Below are 16007 nucleotides of genomic sequence, written 5' to 3'. Positions count from 1 at the left end.
CCACCAGGCCCCCACCCATGTCTCCCACCACCCCCACCCCCATCCACCAGGGACACCCTCCACCAGGCCCCCACCCATGTCTCCCACCACCCCCACCCCCCATCCACCAGGGGCACCCTCCACCAGGCCCCCACCCATGTCTCCCACCACCCCCACCCCCCATCCACCAGGGGCACCCTCCACCAGGCCCCCACCCATGTCTCCCACCACCCCCACCCCCCATCCACCAGGGACACCCTCCACCAGGCCCCCACCCATGTCTCCCACCACCCCCAGCACTGTGGGGAACCTGCCAGCAGGCCCCCACCCATGTCCCCCTGGCCCCAGGTCCTGACGATACACAATCATGGCAGTAATGTCCAGCATACCCAGCACAAACACCCAGGCAAGGATTGCATGCACCCACATAGTGAATGCAATCACATGACACAACCCCAAAGGCAAGTATGCAAAAGAACACATGTCCGTCACACACACATACACAATGGGTGCAAGTGAATGTCAAAACCCATATCATGACATGTAAGAAACCAAAGAGAAAATAACACAAGTGTAAGATAATATAAAAATGTATTAAAAACATAAAATAAGTAAACTAATAAAACATACAACTATGTGGCAAAGTAAATAAAAGGTCCATGTCCGAGAACAAAAAAGATAAACCAAAAAAGAAAGGATTAAAAAATTAATAGAATTTGTCCAAAGCAAAACCATGTAGTAGGAAATCAAAGAAAAACCATTACGTCATGGTGTAAACAATAAGAAAATCAAAAAATGTATCTCCCAAAAAATAACAATATATACAGGAATGTTCCAGGGTCCATGAGCCCAACACCACAAATGAAACCTAATACTAACTAATAAAAAAAATATGTACAAAAAAGTGGCCATTGTCCGAGCGGTCCAAAATAATAAAAATAAATAAAGGAAACCTAGCACTAACTAACTAAAAAACTATATACAAAGGCAGTGGGCAAGTCCTGCGGCTCACTTGGTGATGCTGGCCAGGGCATCCTCGAACTCCATGTCAATGTCCTGGAGGCGGGACTCTGTCCTGGCCCCGAGGTCTCGCAGGGACAACCCCATGTGCTCACCAAAATCCCTGCGAGCCTCCTCGAGGCACTCAGCCCGCCTCAATGCCCGACGCATGGAGATCTCCGCCCTGGCCATGGCGAGCCGCTCCTCTTCCGCCCGCTGCCGCTCCGCACCTATCCGCTGGCCAAACTCCTCCCACACGGAACACACCGCCATGCCAGGGTTGCCCTGCCCTCCGGCCGATGCCTGCCCCTCTGATCTTGATGGCCCTGAGCCATGATGCCTCCCACGTCGAGCCCGCTGCTGCCTCCGACGCCACTGCCTCTGCCAGCACGACGGCATCCAGGCTGATGGTAACCACCGACGCCGTCGTGCACGTGCCCTGCCCGATGATGCCGGCACATCTTCCATCTGCTGGGGTTCACTTGCTGTGTTGTCCACCCCTGCTGGACCTCCGACTCCCAACTGTGGCAGGGATGGGATCCCCACCGAGCTGGCTGCATTGGTCGGGGCAGGTCCACAGGGGGCCATGGTGGCATCTGGGCCGGAAGACGGCAAGGAGAACGACCGGTGGATAGCCTGCACAGAGGAGGAGAGGGCCGTCAGATTGGCCAACACATGCAGGAACCCCCCGAACATGGCCGATCCCAATTGGGCCACGTCGGCACGGTGCACTTCGTGATGACGTGCGTGCTCCTCCCGGGAAGCACGCACGTCATCACGAATCACAGCCGTGCGCATCGCGACCCCAATCAGGACCTGCTCCACGCGGCCAGGGGTTCCCACGGCCGCAGGTGGAGGGGAGTCAGTTGACATGGACATCCCCTCTACCTGCGGACGGGCCTGGGACGGGGCATCCCTGCTGGTGCATGGTGGTGCACTCACAGGGTCAGGGACAGCGACATGCACAGGCACCTCCACGGTGACCTGTGCTGCCTCCTGCCCCTGGCCCTGGACTGCACCACTTGCACCAGCAGGGATGCTCCCACCAGGCCCCATGTGTGCACCAGTGTCGGCCTCCTCCTCCTCTGTGCAAACCACCAACCTGGATGGCTCCTCACCGTCTCCCGCCGTAGCAGGCCCCTGTGGGGGCTCACCCACCCCTTCATCTGCAGCCGTGGGGGCATCCCTGCCGCCTTGCTCCACAGCGCCGTCTCCGCCCTCTTCTTCACTAGCCGCTGCGTAGAGGGAGACAAAGGACACAAGCATCAGGCTACTGTACAATGGTCCCCTAGACAGGAAGCAATAGCAGATGAGCACCACTGTCAAAGTACACTTCCATCATGTCCCTCCACAACACATGGGTCAGTCCAGGCAAAACACACACAGAAACAGGCATGGTGCATGCCATGCACATTTCCATGCATGTCCAATTGACTCTTGAAACATTCAATGATATGTAACTCACATGCATCATGGCTCATGCATATCACATGCACACACTTCACCTCAGTCACATCCATCTGGCCCCAAACACAACGAACACAGGCGAAACAAGGGTAAGTTGGGTGCGTCACTGAATCTGTGCATTGTCACACACATGTGTCATGCATCCATGGCATGCACAAGTCACAGACACGCAGGTCAGGCACACAGACATGGCTACCATATATGTACCTGGCATCAGCACCCATCCTTCACCCCCATCCATGTCCAGGTACAGAGACTGGCATGCTCTCATGTCCTAAATCTGCATAGGGCTCCCCATGCCGCATTTCAACACATGCAACAACCATGTGGGTCACACATCACTGGTCGCACATGCATTACCATGATGTCCCTGCACACATACATGCATACATGGCCCATGGCACACATACAGGCAAGTATCATAGAACCAGCACACCGCAACATGCCCTGTCTCACACAGTAATGCTTGCACACTTACCGCTCAACTCCAGACGGGCCTCCCTCTCAAGGACCTGGGCGTGGAGCGCTGGGCGTACGCGTTCCAGGACCCTCTTCTGGATGGAACTCATGTGGCCCCGGCCCCCCTCCACGAGGCGCCGGGCCTTCACAAGGGTCCTGGACCTCAAGTCCTCCCAGCGCTTCTTGATCTTCTGGATGTTGCGGGTTGCCACCCCCTCCGCGTTGATGGCAACCACACAGTCGGCCCAGATCCTCTCCCGTCCTTCCTTGCTGGCGCGGGACGATCCAAAGAGGGCATCATACTGCCCCAGGACATGCTCCACCAGGACACCAACTTCGGTGGCAGTGAAGCTGGTGCCCCTCTGCCCCTCTGGCCTGGGGTTGCCACTGGTGCCAGATGTGGAAGTGCCCGACATGGCAACCCCAGAGGCAGGTGTGGGTGGGCAACTGGGTCCTGGGGCTGGGCTGTGGAGCGATGTAATCCCAGTTGGGAGTCTTCAGTTCCAGCAGGGGTGGACACAGCAACTGGACCCCTGCAGATGGCTGATGTGCAGGCACCAAATGGCAGGGCACGGTGGCAGCAGGCAGGCAGGCAGGCAGGCAGCAGATAGCACGTGGGAGGCTGCTCAGGGCACTGGGGGGGCAGTAACTCGGCCTTCTGGGCAGGAGCGTGGTGTTCCGTGTGTTTTCGGGTGGCCAGCTTGATACGGAGTGATTTGGCACGTGAAATTCCTGCACGTCAGCGTGAAATCCGAGGAAAGGCCCTTAGCGCGTAAGTGCGTCAGCACGCATACGCGATTCTATTGGACCAGAGTCCCTCACCGCGTAAGCGCGTCCGACGTGATCCGCACGGGCGTTCCCCACTCAGCACGTGATGACGGAGCACATGTGGAAATACTGCACGTCAGAGTGTCATCGCGTGTAATTGGCCAAAAGTGCGCGTACACGCGATTGGCCTATGTACGTGTATTTCATCGCGTGTAATTGGCCAAAAGTGCGCGTACACGCGATTGGCCTATGTACGTGTATTTCATCGCGTGTAATTGGCCAAAAGTGCGCGTACACGCGATTGGCCTATGTACGTGTATTTCATCGCGTGTAATTGGCCAAAAGTGCGCGTACACGCGATTGGCCTATGTACGTGTATTTCAGGGGTGCGCGGGCACTTACACACGCAAGTACGTCAGCGCACCTGTATGCCTGCTGCGTGGGAATTTCCACACGCTATTGGAGTGGGAACTAGATTCCAGGGGTGCGAGGGTCACACGCTCGCCTAGAACACGCGCAAGGCATCAATTTGCGCACTTTTCAATAAACAAGCCAGATGCCAGGATGAACATACCGTTCCTAGCAGCAGTGGCAGTGGGCTACCAAAGGAGGAGGAGGAGGAGAGTCAGGGCCAGAATATTCACACCCAGAACCAGCCTATTCGGGATGCCTGATGACCAGGTGTATGGGAGGTACAGGTTTCCAGCACACATCATACTGGACCTGGTCAGTGAGTGGGAGGAGGACCTCACATCACCCACCCTGTGCTCCCAAGCACTCAGCCCCCTGCAGAAGGTCCTGAATGTACTGCACTTCTTGGCCACTGGATCCTTTCAGCGGACAAGTGCCATAGTGGGTGGTGTGTCACAGGCCACGCAGTCACGCTGCCTACACCAGGTCTTGAACATCATCACTGCACGGCCATCAGTCCGCAGGCACATATATCTCCCCAGGACTCATGCAGAAAGGCGGACATGCATCCAGGAATTCTATGGTGTGGCTCAATTCCCCAAAGTGCTTGGTGCAATTGACTGCACACATGTGGCTCTACGTCCACCCAGGGCAACAGAGCACATCTATAGAAACTGCAAGCACTGGCATTCCATCAACGTGCAAGTTGTATGCAATGCCAAGGGAATAATCACATCAGTATATGCCAACTATCCCGGGTCCACCCACGACAGCTTCATCTACAGAATGTCTACCCTATGCCGGGACCTAGAGGCTGGCCAGCATGGAGATACATGGCTGCTTGGTGAGCATGAATGCCACTGCACATGCATGCATGTCAGATACTGGGTCATGACACAACACCACTAATGATACCCATCACCACCTCCGCAGGGGACAGTGCCTACCCTATCAGCCCCCACATGATGACCCCAATCCGGAACCCCACCACGCCACCCAAGGTAAGGTACAACACAGCCCACATTGCAACACGGGGCATAGTGGAGCGCACATTCGGAGTGCTGAAGTCACGCTTTCGCTCCCTTGACCGTTCTGGCGGGCAGCTGTTATATGCTCCCCGAATAGTGTGCAGGATCATAGTGGCAGCATGTGTCCTGCACAACGTAGCAACACGCCGGGGCCTGCCCGTGGACATGGTGGTGCCCCCACATCCACAACCACATGCACGCCCGCTGCGCATGGGAGAGGAAAGGGCACGGGGGGAGGCAGCCCGTACGCAACTGGTGGCCAACTTCTTCACCTAGGAATCACAGTGCTGGCTAGTGCACACTGCTCTGGCACATACCATCTGACAATCAATGATGACACTACCTGACAATGTCACAAAATTACTTGACAATAAACTGTCAGATACACATCAGCCTGAGATTGTTAACATGGAAGTGTCACTATGTGTGCACCCCTACCTACACATACACCAGCAATGCATCACAACGAAAAGACACAACTCCATCAATCAAATATGCATTGCCACAGGCGATTCACTACATGACAACATTGCCATGTCACCCATTCCCTTCACAGTCCCGCCACTGAGGACACCATGTCATGGTATGTGAGAGCAAACAAACTGGCCATCACAACATGACACCGGTGTCACAAATAGCAGTGCCCCAAATGGAACATAGCCGCACTTGAACAGCTAACCGCGCTGGAGCCACTACTACACACCTGTGTAAGAGTAATTTCAATCATATTACACACCAACCCACCCTGAAGCCCACCCAAACAAGACACAATGCATGTAATCAATGGTAGTCTCATTACCTGATTCTGCTGGTATGTCCTCACCGTCCAGATGTTCAGTGATGGCGCCACGCAAAAGTGTCAGTGCACATCTACCGACATGTAGTCTGACTCCAGAGAGTATGCCCGTGTGAAGAACTGTGTGAAATACCTGCAAAACATGAGCAACATATGTAAGTAGAGGCACATATCAAACCATCATGCATAGTTAGGTGCAACAACAATGTACACTATGAATGTCTACACAGTATTGACTATGGACTGGCCAACAGCTCATGGGAGTCCAATGTCACCGTGTAATTTGCTGTCACTTGGGCACACCCTTTGCAAGCCCATGGAAACGGAAGCAGGAGGGGTGTGGATGTCTGGTACCCAAGCATCGAAACCAAACTCAGGACAAGCCTGCATGTGCCCAGCCACAATACAGTGTATGCCCAGGTACCCACACAAGGCAACACTCTTGAAAAAGAAAATAAAATTGAGAAAAAATGGCCATGAAAGGGCCGGCGGGGGGGGGGGCCACCTATGAGGTCCGAGGACAGGATGCACACCACAATCCACCTGTGTGGATCATGGGAAACTAAAACACCCCATAGGCTCGTGGCCCACACGGCTACTCTGTTGTGGGAGATGAGTCGCTATCGCTCTGGCCAGACCCTGCAGCTGACTCAGGAGGTGGGGGAGCTGCCTCAGAAGATGGTGTGACAATGGGAGGCAGCCCACGCAAAGCACGAGTTTGCTCCTCCATGGCTGCAAGCAGGCGGGTCTGGTAGTTCTGGTTCTGGGTTATAATCATGCGGAGGTCCCCATGCAGTAACTTCCGGGATGACCTGACCTCCGCACGAGTTGCCTGCATCTCGGCCGAGAGCGTCCGTGTCAGACGCTCCAGCTGCTCCTCTGTCCTTCTATGGGATGAAGCCTCAAGCTCTAACAGGGTCGACCTGAGGTGATGGAATTCTTCCCTCAGGCCTTCCCTGTGGCGCTGGGACTCCATGGAAAGTGATTCCCGCAGAGTCGCCAGTGCCGCCCGCCTGTCCATGTTGGACGCCAACATGTCCTCCCTGTGTGCCTGGCAGATGGACTCTGTAGCCTGCTCCAGTCGCTCCATCAGCCTTTCTGGGGGGACAATGGAAGTGGCCACCCTATCCATGGCCTGTGCAATCATCTCGGATGATGCTGCCTGTTGGGTGGCCATACCGTAGATGGATTGCTCCCAAGCGGTATTGCCAGGTGGCATACGGCCACCACGTTGACGGGCACCACACCTGCCTGGGGCAAGGCGGACTGCGCCTTGCTGTGCCGGCAAGGCCTCAGGCTGCAGGACTGCATTCCCTCTCTGATCTGCAGCCCCAGGAACAGGATCAGAGATTGTGTGGTGTGGCCCTGCATCCGTAACCACCGGAGGCTGAGCTGCCGACACTGACATCCCCATTGAGGGCAATGGCCCGGCTGCAGGTGGGTCGGACAGAGGAGATTCTCTCCCAAGAACACTCACCTGCGACTGCACATAGGTGTCATCCTCCGAGTCTACACCTGAATACTGCTCGGGGGAGGAACCCCCAGAGACACCCCTCGACAGCACGACCTGCAGCACTTGTGGGTTTTCACCCACAAACACACCACGTCCCTCACTTGTGGAAGGTCGGCCCGGGTTGCCCTCCTGGGACGGCTCAACCACCACATCCCCAGCATCAACAAGTGCTTCGTCCCCTGCAAAGACATGAAAGAGAAAAATGGAAACAGGCATTAGCACCATGGCATGCAACAAGGGCTGATGAACAACAGAGGCAGTAGTTCTACGACACATGTCCCACATGACTGGGAGACCTCCTATGCATTCACCATCACTGGGTCTGTAGGGGAGGCTCAGGGGATACAATGTACAGATTGGAGAGCAACGCCTGCTCACCATGCTGCCTAGCACTGCCATTACACATTGGCCGGTGATTGCCATGTCAAAGGCACATGCCGTCACACACATGGCATGTGACATAGCCACCAAGTGAAGAGGGAGAGGAGGGCAACTTTTTTGGATTTCAACCACTCTGGTCCTGACATTGCATCATCACATCAATAAGTTAACATGTTGTACATGGATCTGCTAGTCCCAATTGGCCACAATGCACAGTGCCTTGTCTACATCAACAAAATACAGTAAACAATGAGATTCCACCTCCCCATCACCTGTAAAGGAATCATATAGCATTCGTGAAGCACCGGTCCAGAAATGTATGAAGGTACAGCAGAGCACTGAGGGGTGGTGGGGCAGAAGGGGATGCCAGTCAACAATCCTACTGGTGCTGGTGTCATTCATGTCACGCAAGTGCAGGGGTGGGTGGCACAATGAAGTGCAAGGGGAAGTGGCGGCTGGAAGTGCTGTACAAGGTAAGTAGGACTTAACGTCAAGGGCAGATGGTGTTAGGCGCAGACAAGTGCTGGGGGGGGTGGCCTATAGGGGTACAGAGACAATCATGCAGTGCTGTGGGCTCGGAGGGGACAGGGGAGGTACACACTGCATCTGGCTCGGCAAGGTCCTTGCAGATTTCTATGTGTCCTGCAGAGTTGTGACATGCCGCAGATATGTGCCCTTGGATTGGGGATCTCATCTTGGTGAAAAGGGTGAGGCGCTATTGCCTTTGGAGCATGTGGCAGGCCAGTTTGCCAGAGGATGAGCATGATGCAGGACATTCCCTCTCTGCCACCCGGCACCTGTGGTTTGGGTTCACAAGATCCGAGTCATGCCAGGACTCTGCATTGGCATGGGGCTTCAGACAGGTGGTCATGACCGTGGCAAAGACATCCAGTGTACCTGACATAGAGTGGAGCATGGAGTGGGCCCTGTCAGGATGGGAGTGAGCCTAAGGGGGAGCTGGATGGGGGGGAGATTTTGGCAGCATAAGCCTCTACTGACACACACTTCATGGGTTGGAATACCAAGAAGGTGTGTGACAGTGGTGAGGGTGGCTTTGCCTGTGGGGTGGTGAGGGTGAGCTGGGAGGAGAGAAGAATGTGATCACTCCAGGAGAGAGGAGTGCAGAGATGGACGTAGAGGGGAAAGTCAGATGAGATCAGAGCATCAAGAGTGTGCCCTGCAGAATGAGTAGGGACAGACGGGAGTCTAGAGGGTGAGAGGGAGTTGCTGAGGTCACAGAAAGGTCACGTGGGGGGGTCAACAAGCATGCAGGTGGATGCGTACAGCACCAAGGAAGAGGATTTCTGTGTCTGGGGACATGAGTGAGGAGGAGAGGTGAGGACACTCAGAAAGGAAGTAGTACATTTGACCAGTTTTCCCAGACACAGTACACACAGTTTGTGAATGTCAAGGTGTGGTAGAGAGAGACGTCACACAAGCCATTCCAGAGTGGAGTAGGTCTAAGTAGGAGTGACAGTGGCAGGAATACCCTCAGGGAAGCCAAGGGCACACCCCCCCTGCACAGCAGTGGCGGGCCAAGGAGAGGATCTCCTGAACATCAGGTAGGAGTGTGTGAAGGATGCAGACAGAGCTGGCCGTCAGACATGTTTCCATGAGACCAAGGATGTCAAGGTGCATAACCTCATGTAAGTGACAGATATCGGAGGAATGCCTGATGCAGCCGCAGTGAAAGGAGTGTAATTGTGGAGGAGGTTGACAGCCTTGTAGGACTTACGGGGAGTGCTAGAGATCAGAGGTGCAGCATGTGTAGGAGTTGGAGTGGGAGGCGGAGAAGGATCATGGGAGGGTGCAGGGAGGCAGTGCAGGATTGATGAGGAGAGAGGAGGGGGGACAGCAGGAGAGGAAAGGAAGTTGATGAGATGTGGGTAGCATTTCTCAAGGAGAATGAGGTTGGCCTAAGGGCCTTGGACTGAGATGCTCCCATTACCATGCACATCAATTGTGGCCTCTGAGGATTGGAAGGAGGCCAGGAGTACACCCCAACGGGTCCCACCATTGATGGTGGAAGAGGAGCAAGGAGAGAGGACAGGGACCATGTGAAGGGTCTATGGGACAGGCAAAGGCATGTATGAGCAGATGTCAGTGAGAGTTAGCTTTGAGTAGGCTCAGATGCACTTGTCAGCAATAGGGTGGGTCGCATTGGAGGGCAGGGTGCCCTCATTTGACTGTTAGCAAGCAGGTGTCGTGAGTAGGGCATGATGGTCTGAACTGTAGAAGTCAGGGAAGATAGACCATGAAGAGCAGCATGGAGTGTGAGGGAATGGGGCTCGAAACCAGACGGTACCAAAGCACACAGGTAGGAGGTGGATGTCAAGGCAACATCCACAGTATGACAGCATGTTGGTTGGCATTTATATACAGAGGACGCATTAGCATGTGGTATCATTGCATGTCAGGCATGTGAAGATGAAACTTGATTGGCTGGGGGAAAGTATAGGAATGGTATGTAAGACATCAGATGAATAGACAGGGGAGTATGAGCAACAATGTAGTGACAAAATGACAATTCAAGGGCAACTTCCATGGTGTAGGGCCATATGTGCACTGTTGCCAGTAGGGATAGTGCTGTGGGCAGATGGTGTTGCACTGAACATACTGGATGAGGCACATGGGTGCCACTATCAACTCTGCCACACACCCCCTTGACAGGCACCCAACATGAATGCTTCACACACACACCATGCACATGGATAATACACACATGCATGTGCACTCACCGGATGATGCCTCGTAATCAGGGAGATCTCCCACACCTTGGAGTTGTCCCTCGGTGACGTAGGATCCAGCTACGGACTCGTGTGGTGTGAGTTCTATTTCCTGTGCTGGGGACCCACCTCCAGTCACCAAGGTTGCGGCATGACTTGAGGCCAGCTTATCCTTTGCCCTGCGCTTAAGGTCATTCCAGCGCTTCTGGCAATCACTAGCTGTGCGCCTCACTACTCCAAGGGCACTTATTCTGTTAGCAATGGTCTGCCAGTGTGCCTGGCGTCTGGCATGTGTGGTCTTGGACCCTGCAACGATGACCATTTCCCTATCATGATCTGACACATACTGAACAAGTGCATTCAGTTCGGCGTCTGTGAAGCTTGGCTTCCTTGATGGGCCGGACTGTGCAGCCGTGCCTGGGGCATCAGCCTGTGCCGGACGTGCACTCTTCCTCTTGCGCTTGGAAGGGGGTGGGGATCCAGAGTGTCCTACGCCGCTGTGGACACTAGGGGCAGGAGCCGTGGTGGACTCAGTACTGGGTGTGTGGGATTGCACACTCAGCATGGGAGTAGGTGCAGGAATTGGGGGTAGAGGGATGGGGTCAGGCCTGTTCTGAGGTGCATGAACTAGGACCGACACAGTCTTGGCAGGGTGTATGAGAGGTGGGGTGGATGGAGCCACACCCTGGCTACGGGGGCCAGCAGATGACCTATCTGGCATAGATGCGCGTGCCCTGATGACACCAATGTGCACCGGTGCACGTGCAGTGGACCTGCTGACCTGGATGTCAGCGATGGGATCACCCTCGGACAGGTCTGGTGCCACAATGGGCTGGTCCGACAAGGGCTGATCAGGGTTGGTATCAGCCACATGACCCTCAACTGGGGGGGGCGGGGGGGGGCATGGGTGTCCCTGACTGGTCCTCCAGACTGGGGGGGACAGGGGCACCCTGCAAGTCACAACCACGTCCCCTAGTGGATCCTCCACGGCCACCACGTGTGGCTCGGCCACCTTTGCCACCCTTACGGCTTGCACGCCTCCCAACCATGGCACTGATGTTATTGTGCGTATGGGAGTCGGTGTGCACAATTGTCCTGGGCAATTGGGTGTCAAAGGGGTTGGGTACCAGATGGTATTCGTACCCTAGTGCAGTGGCAAGGCTATATGACACCCCTGGGGAAAGATGACGGGTCACGCAACGCACAGGCACCCCAAAAAAGTTAAGGAACGTGCACAATACCCCTCCTAGACCACGTGCGCTGATGGAAAACCCTGCACTACGCTGTGGCATCCAGTAACACAAAAATGAACGTATGCGTGTCACACGCAGCCTAGAATGACCTCTGAAGGGGTAGGCTACACACGGGGCAAGCACAGAAGTTAGATACGTGCGTGACTCACCGTCTGCCAGGTAAAAGAGCGTGAAAAATGAGCGCGTTTGGTTGGCAACACCCCCGCCAAAAGAAGATGTGTACGCTGTCTGAGGAGACAGGACAACAGTAGAAGGGGACACTGTTTGAGGGAACAGGCCCAGGTAAACCAGTACAAGAGGAAAAAGAGAAAAAGCTGTCAGAGGTAACAGGGAGTACGAACTGGAAACGCCGTGAAGTAAATCGCGTGTGAAACGACAAGAAGTACAGAATTCACCCACTCGCTCTCCACGAAAAGCACGTACAAGGAAATGGTGTTCTACACTACCTTATATACAGGCCCACACGTACAGTGTCACTTACGGCGTGTACGGCGTGTACGTGCTTGGCCCATGTTCACCAATCACACGCTTTGTCACTTCTGCGTGTGGATCCTTTTTCACCAATCACACGCTTTGACACTCCTGCGTGTAGCTCACTTTTCACCAATCACACGCTTTGTCACTCCTGCGTGTAGATCCATTTTCACCAATCACACGCTTTGTCACTCCTGCGTGTAGATCCATTTTCACCAATCACACGCTTTGACACTGCACGTGCAGGTAACTATAGACGCACATATGCTGGTGACGGGTTTTCGCGCGATTCGCTGAGTGTGGGATTTTCACGTGCACATTCACTCCCTATCAGGCTGTCCACGCGTTCAAACACGAAAGACCACGCTCCTGGCCAGGAGGCCAAATTACAGTCCCCCAGAGCCCTGAGCACGCTCCCACCTGCCATCTGCTGCTGCCTGACTGCCTGCTGGCCACGTGCCCCACAGTGCTGGTGGGTGGGGGTGGTGGGAGACATGGGTGGGGGCCTGGTGGAGGGTGCCCCTGGTGGATGGGGGGTGGGGGTGGTGGGAGACATGGGTGGGGGCCTGCTGGCAGGTGCCCCTGCACTGCTGGGGGGTGGGGGTGGTGGGAGACATGGGTGGGGGCCTGGTGGAGGGTGCCCCTGGTGGATGGGGGTGCAGGGGGACATGATCAGGTGTGCAGGGTAGTCCCCTGTTTTGTGGGCTGCCTGCAGGGGCCGTGGAGGGTGTACAGGGTACACCTGTGAGGGCCCACCCAGCCTATTCGCGTGTGATAATTCCCACGCACCCCTGTAATACACGTACCCTGGCCAATCGCGTGTTGAACTTCCCGCTACCCCTGTAATACACGCACCCTGGCTGTTCGCGTGTGATAATTCCCGCGTACCCCTGTAATACACGTTCCCTGGCCTATCGCGTGTTCTACTTCACGCGTACCCCTGTAATACACGTTCCCTGGCCAATCGCGTGTTGAACTTCCCGCTACCCCTGAAATACACGCACCCTGGCTGTTCGCGTGTGATAATTCCCGCGTACCCCTGTAATACACGTTCCCTGGCCTATCGCGTGTTCTACTTCACGCGTACCCCTGTAATACACGTTCCCTGGCCTATCGCGTGTTCTACTTCACGCGTACCCCTGTAATACGCGTTCCCTGGCTGTTCGCGTGTGATAATTCCCGCGTACCCCTGTAATTCACGTTCCCTGCCTAGTCGCGTGTAGAACTTCCCGCGTACTCCTGATTTGAAGATTGCCCGCTTTGCTTTCCTTGTTTGCCTGCCCTGTGAAGTGGTCCAGGGTTAGCGCAGCCCTTAGCGATGATTTAGCGATTTGGATGGCTTTTCCTTGCGCGAGGGCGTTCTTGGGGGCGTTACTGGCGCTGCTGCAGGCTCGCTGCGATTCTCTGCGCCACGGCTGGTTTGGGAGCATGAAATCCATGAATACGCTGTGCGCGGAAATCAGTTTTAGCGCACGTGCCTGGCGCAGACTATCGCAGGCGCACGCTGTGCGCCAGCCGCGTGCGCTACTTGTGCGCTGGATTCTATGAATTACCCTGTAAGTGTTTGACTGTTTTTGGTATGTCTTTATCATTACAGAACCTACAACTTCCTTCGTTAATTCCTCGTTTGCCTCTTTCATGTAAGTACCCGTTTGTCGGGTATGAATCCATTCTTATTTGCAAGAGTTTTCCTCTGTGGAATCTACTCAGGAATCTTAATAAATAGTCTGGCATTGGGGGTTATTACGACCTGGGTGCAAATGGATACCGGGCACCGGTAATGACAGCGGTGCCGGTAATCCCTTTGCGCCCTATTCCGAGGTCCCTTTGCAGGTCCCTCCCTTAACGCCTGGTTTTACCAGGCGTTATGGACGGGACCCGCAAAGGGATACCGGGGTCAATAACGGTACTGCAATTTGAGGTACCGTTATTGACGCCTTCCCCCTTCCCATTGAGCCCTATGGGGGCTCAAATGGGAATGGCTTTTCAAATGGGGATTTACCGGTCCTGCAATGGCCGGAATAGACCGGTAAGTCCCTGTACCACAAAGTCGGTGGCGGTACCGTTATTGGTGCTAGTCATGGCGCTAACAGCGCCATGACTAGCACCAACCTCGGAATGAGGGCAACTGTGTCTTTTTTCCTGTCGATGTTGATTATATTTTACAAACATTGGAATTCTGATATTTTTTCTAGTGTTTTTATCCAGTCATTTCTTTTTATTTTTCTTTCACTTTTTCAGGATTAGTAAATTGGACTCATTCAGTTCCAGGAACTTATACCAATTATCTTTTCAGGTGTTTAAGAGGTTTCCACTTTTTACTTTCCCTTTTGTGTTGAGAAATTTGTATACAGTCACTGGATCTTGTTCTGTGATTTTTTCTTAGTAATGAAACTGATTTCCAACAGATTACAGAGTAAAGTGATTGCAGTCCTAATTCTGTTCTTATTGCTGATATCAGGAGACATTTTGGTAGATTTAAGATTGATTTCCAGAATTTACTCTCTAAAGAATCCCATTTTTTCCAACTTAGATTTTGGACCTGCTTTGCCTCTGTGCGTTAAATTTGTTTGAACCTTCTGTACATAAAATGTTCTCAAAGGTACTAGAGAAAACTTGCCATATCTGCTGTTTATTATTTTTCCTTGGGAACATAGCATCTTAACTTTGGCTGTTAAATCTTTTTCCCAATTTTCCTTGGCAACCAATTTGTTAAATATTATGCCCAAGTACTTCATTTCTTTCACAGATTTGAGGGACTCGTCTCCGATTTTCCATTTGAACTTTTTTAAACGTGTTCTTCTGGCTCCTCCAATCGTGATGATCTTTGATTTGTTGGTATTTATTACAAGGTCACTTTCATCCATATATGTTTTTAATTTTACTAGCAGATGCTGTAGACCTAACTCTGTTTGAGTTACCAACACTAGGTCGTCCGCATAGCATAATGTAGTTATCTCTATGCTGTTTATTTTTGGAGGATGGTGTGTTGTATCTATTAGTGCATCTAGAAGATAGGCTATGTATAACTTAAAGAGCGTTGCCGCTAAAGGGCAGTCCTGTTTTACTCGTCTTTTTGTGTGGATTGATTTTGAGAGATGTCCTTTATGATTTATGTGCACTCTTGTTGTGGTGTTATTATGTAATGCCTTGATCAGTTGAAGGATCTGTTCAGGGGAATTCCATCCCTGTAATTTTATCCAAAGTTTGTCTTGATAGACTCCGTCGAAGGCTTGTTTTAAGTCTACGGAAGCAAGATGTAATTTTTATTTTGCTTTTATGGCATTTAACTTCAGTATTTATAATATAAATACGTTTAATTCTGTGACAGTTCCTTTCGTGAATCCTGATTGTCAGGGATCCAACATGCCTGATGTTTTTGCCCATTTGGAAAATTGTTCTTGTAAGAAGAATGCATATATCTTGCCAATAACATCTAATAATGTTATTGGTCGATAGTTCGAAGGATCCTCTTGGTTACCCTTTTTGAAAATTGGCATGATCATACTGGTTGTCCATGATGATGGAATTGTTTTACACCTCTCTATTTGTTTGAAAAATGCCAGAGTAAATATGGCCCATTCTTTGGGATTCTTTTTTAGTTCCAGATTAGTTAGCCCATCCGGGCCTGCTGCAGAGGAGTTTTTTTAAACCTTTATTGCTTTCTCTATATCATCCAGATCTTGATTTAATGCCCATTCCACATTTCGCTTGTTATCGTTGTTTTACATTTTTTGCTCTTTGCTCCCAAAC

Source organism: Ambystoma mexicanum, chromosome 4p, assembly GCF_040938575.1.
Source record: "Ambystoma mexicanum isolate Mex_15411 chromosome 4p, UKY_AmexF1_1, whole genome shotgun sequence".
Taxonomy (NCBI): Eukaryota; Metazoa; Chordata; class Amphibia; order Caudata; family Ambystomatidae; genus Ambystoma; species Ambystoma mexicanum.
This window is presented reverse-complemented; position numbering follows the sequence as displayed.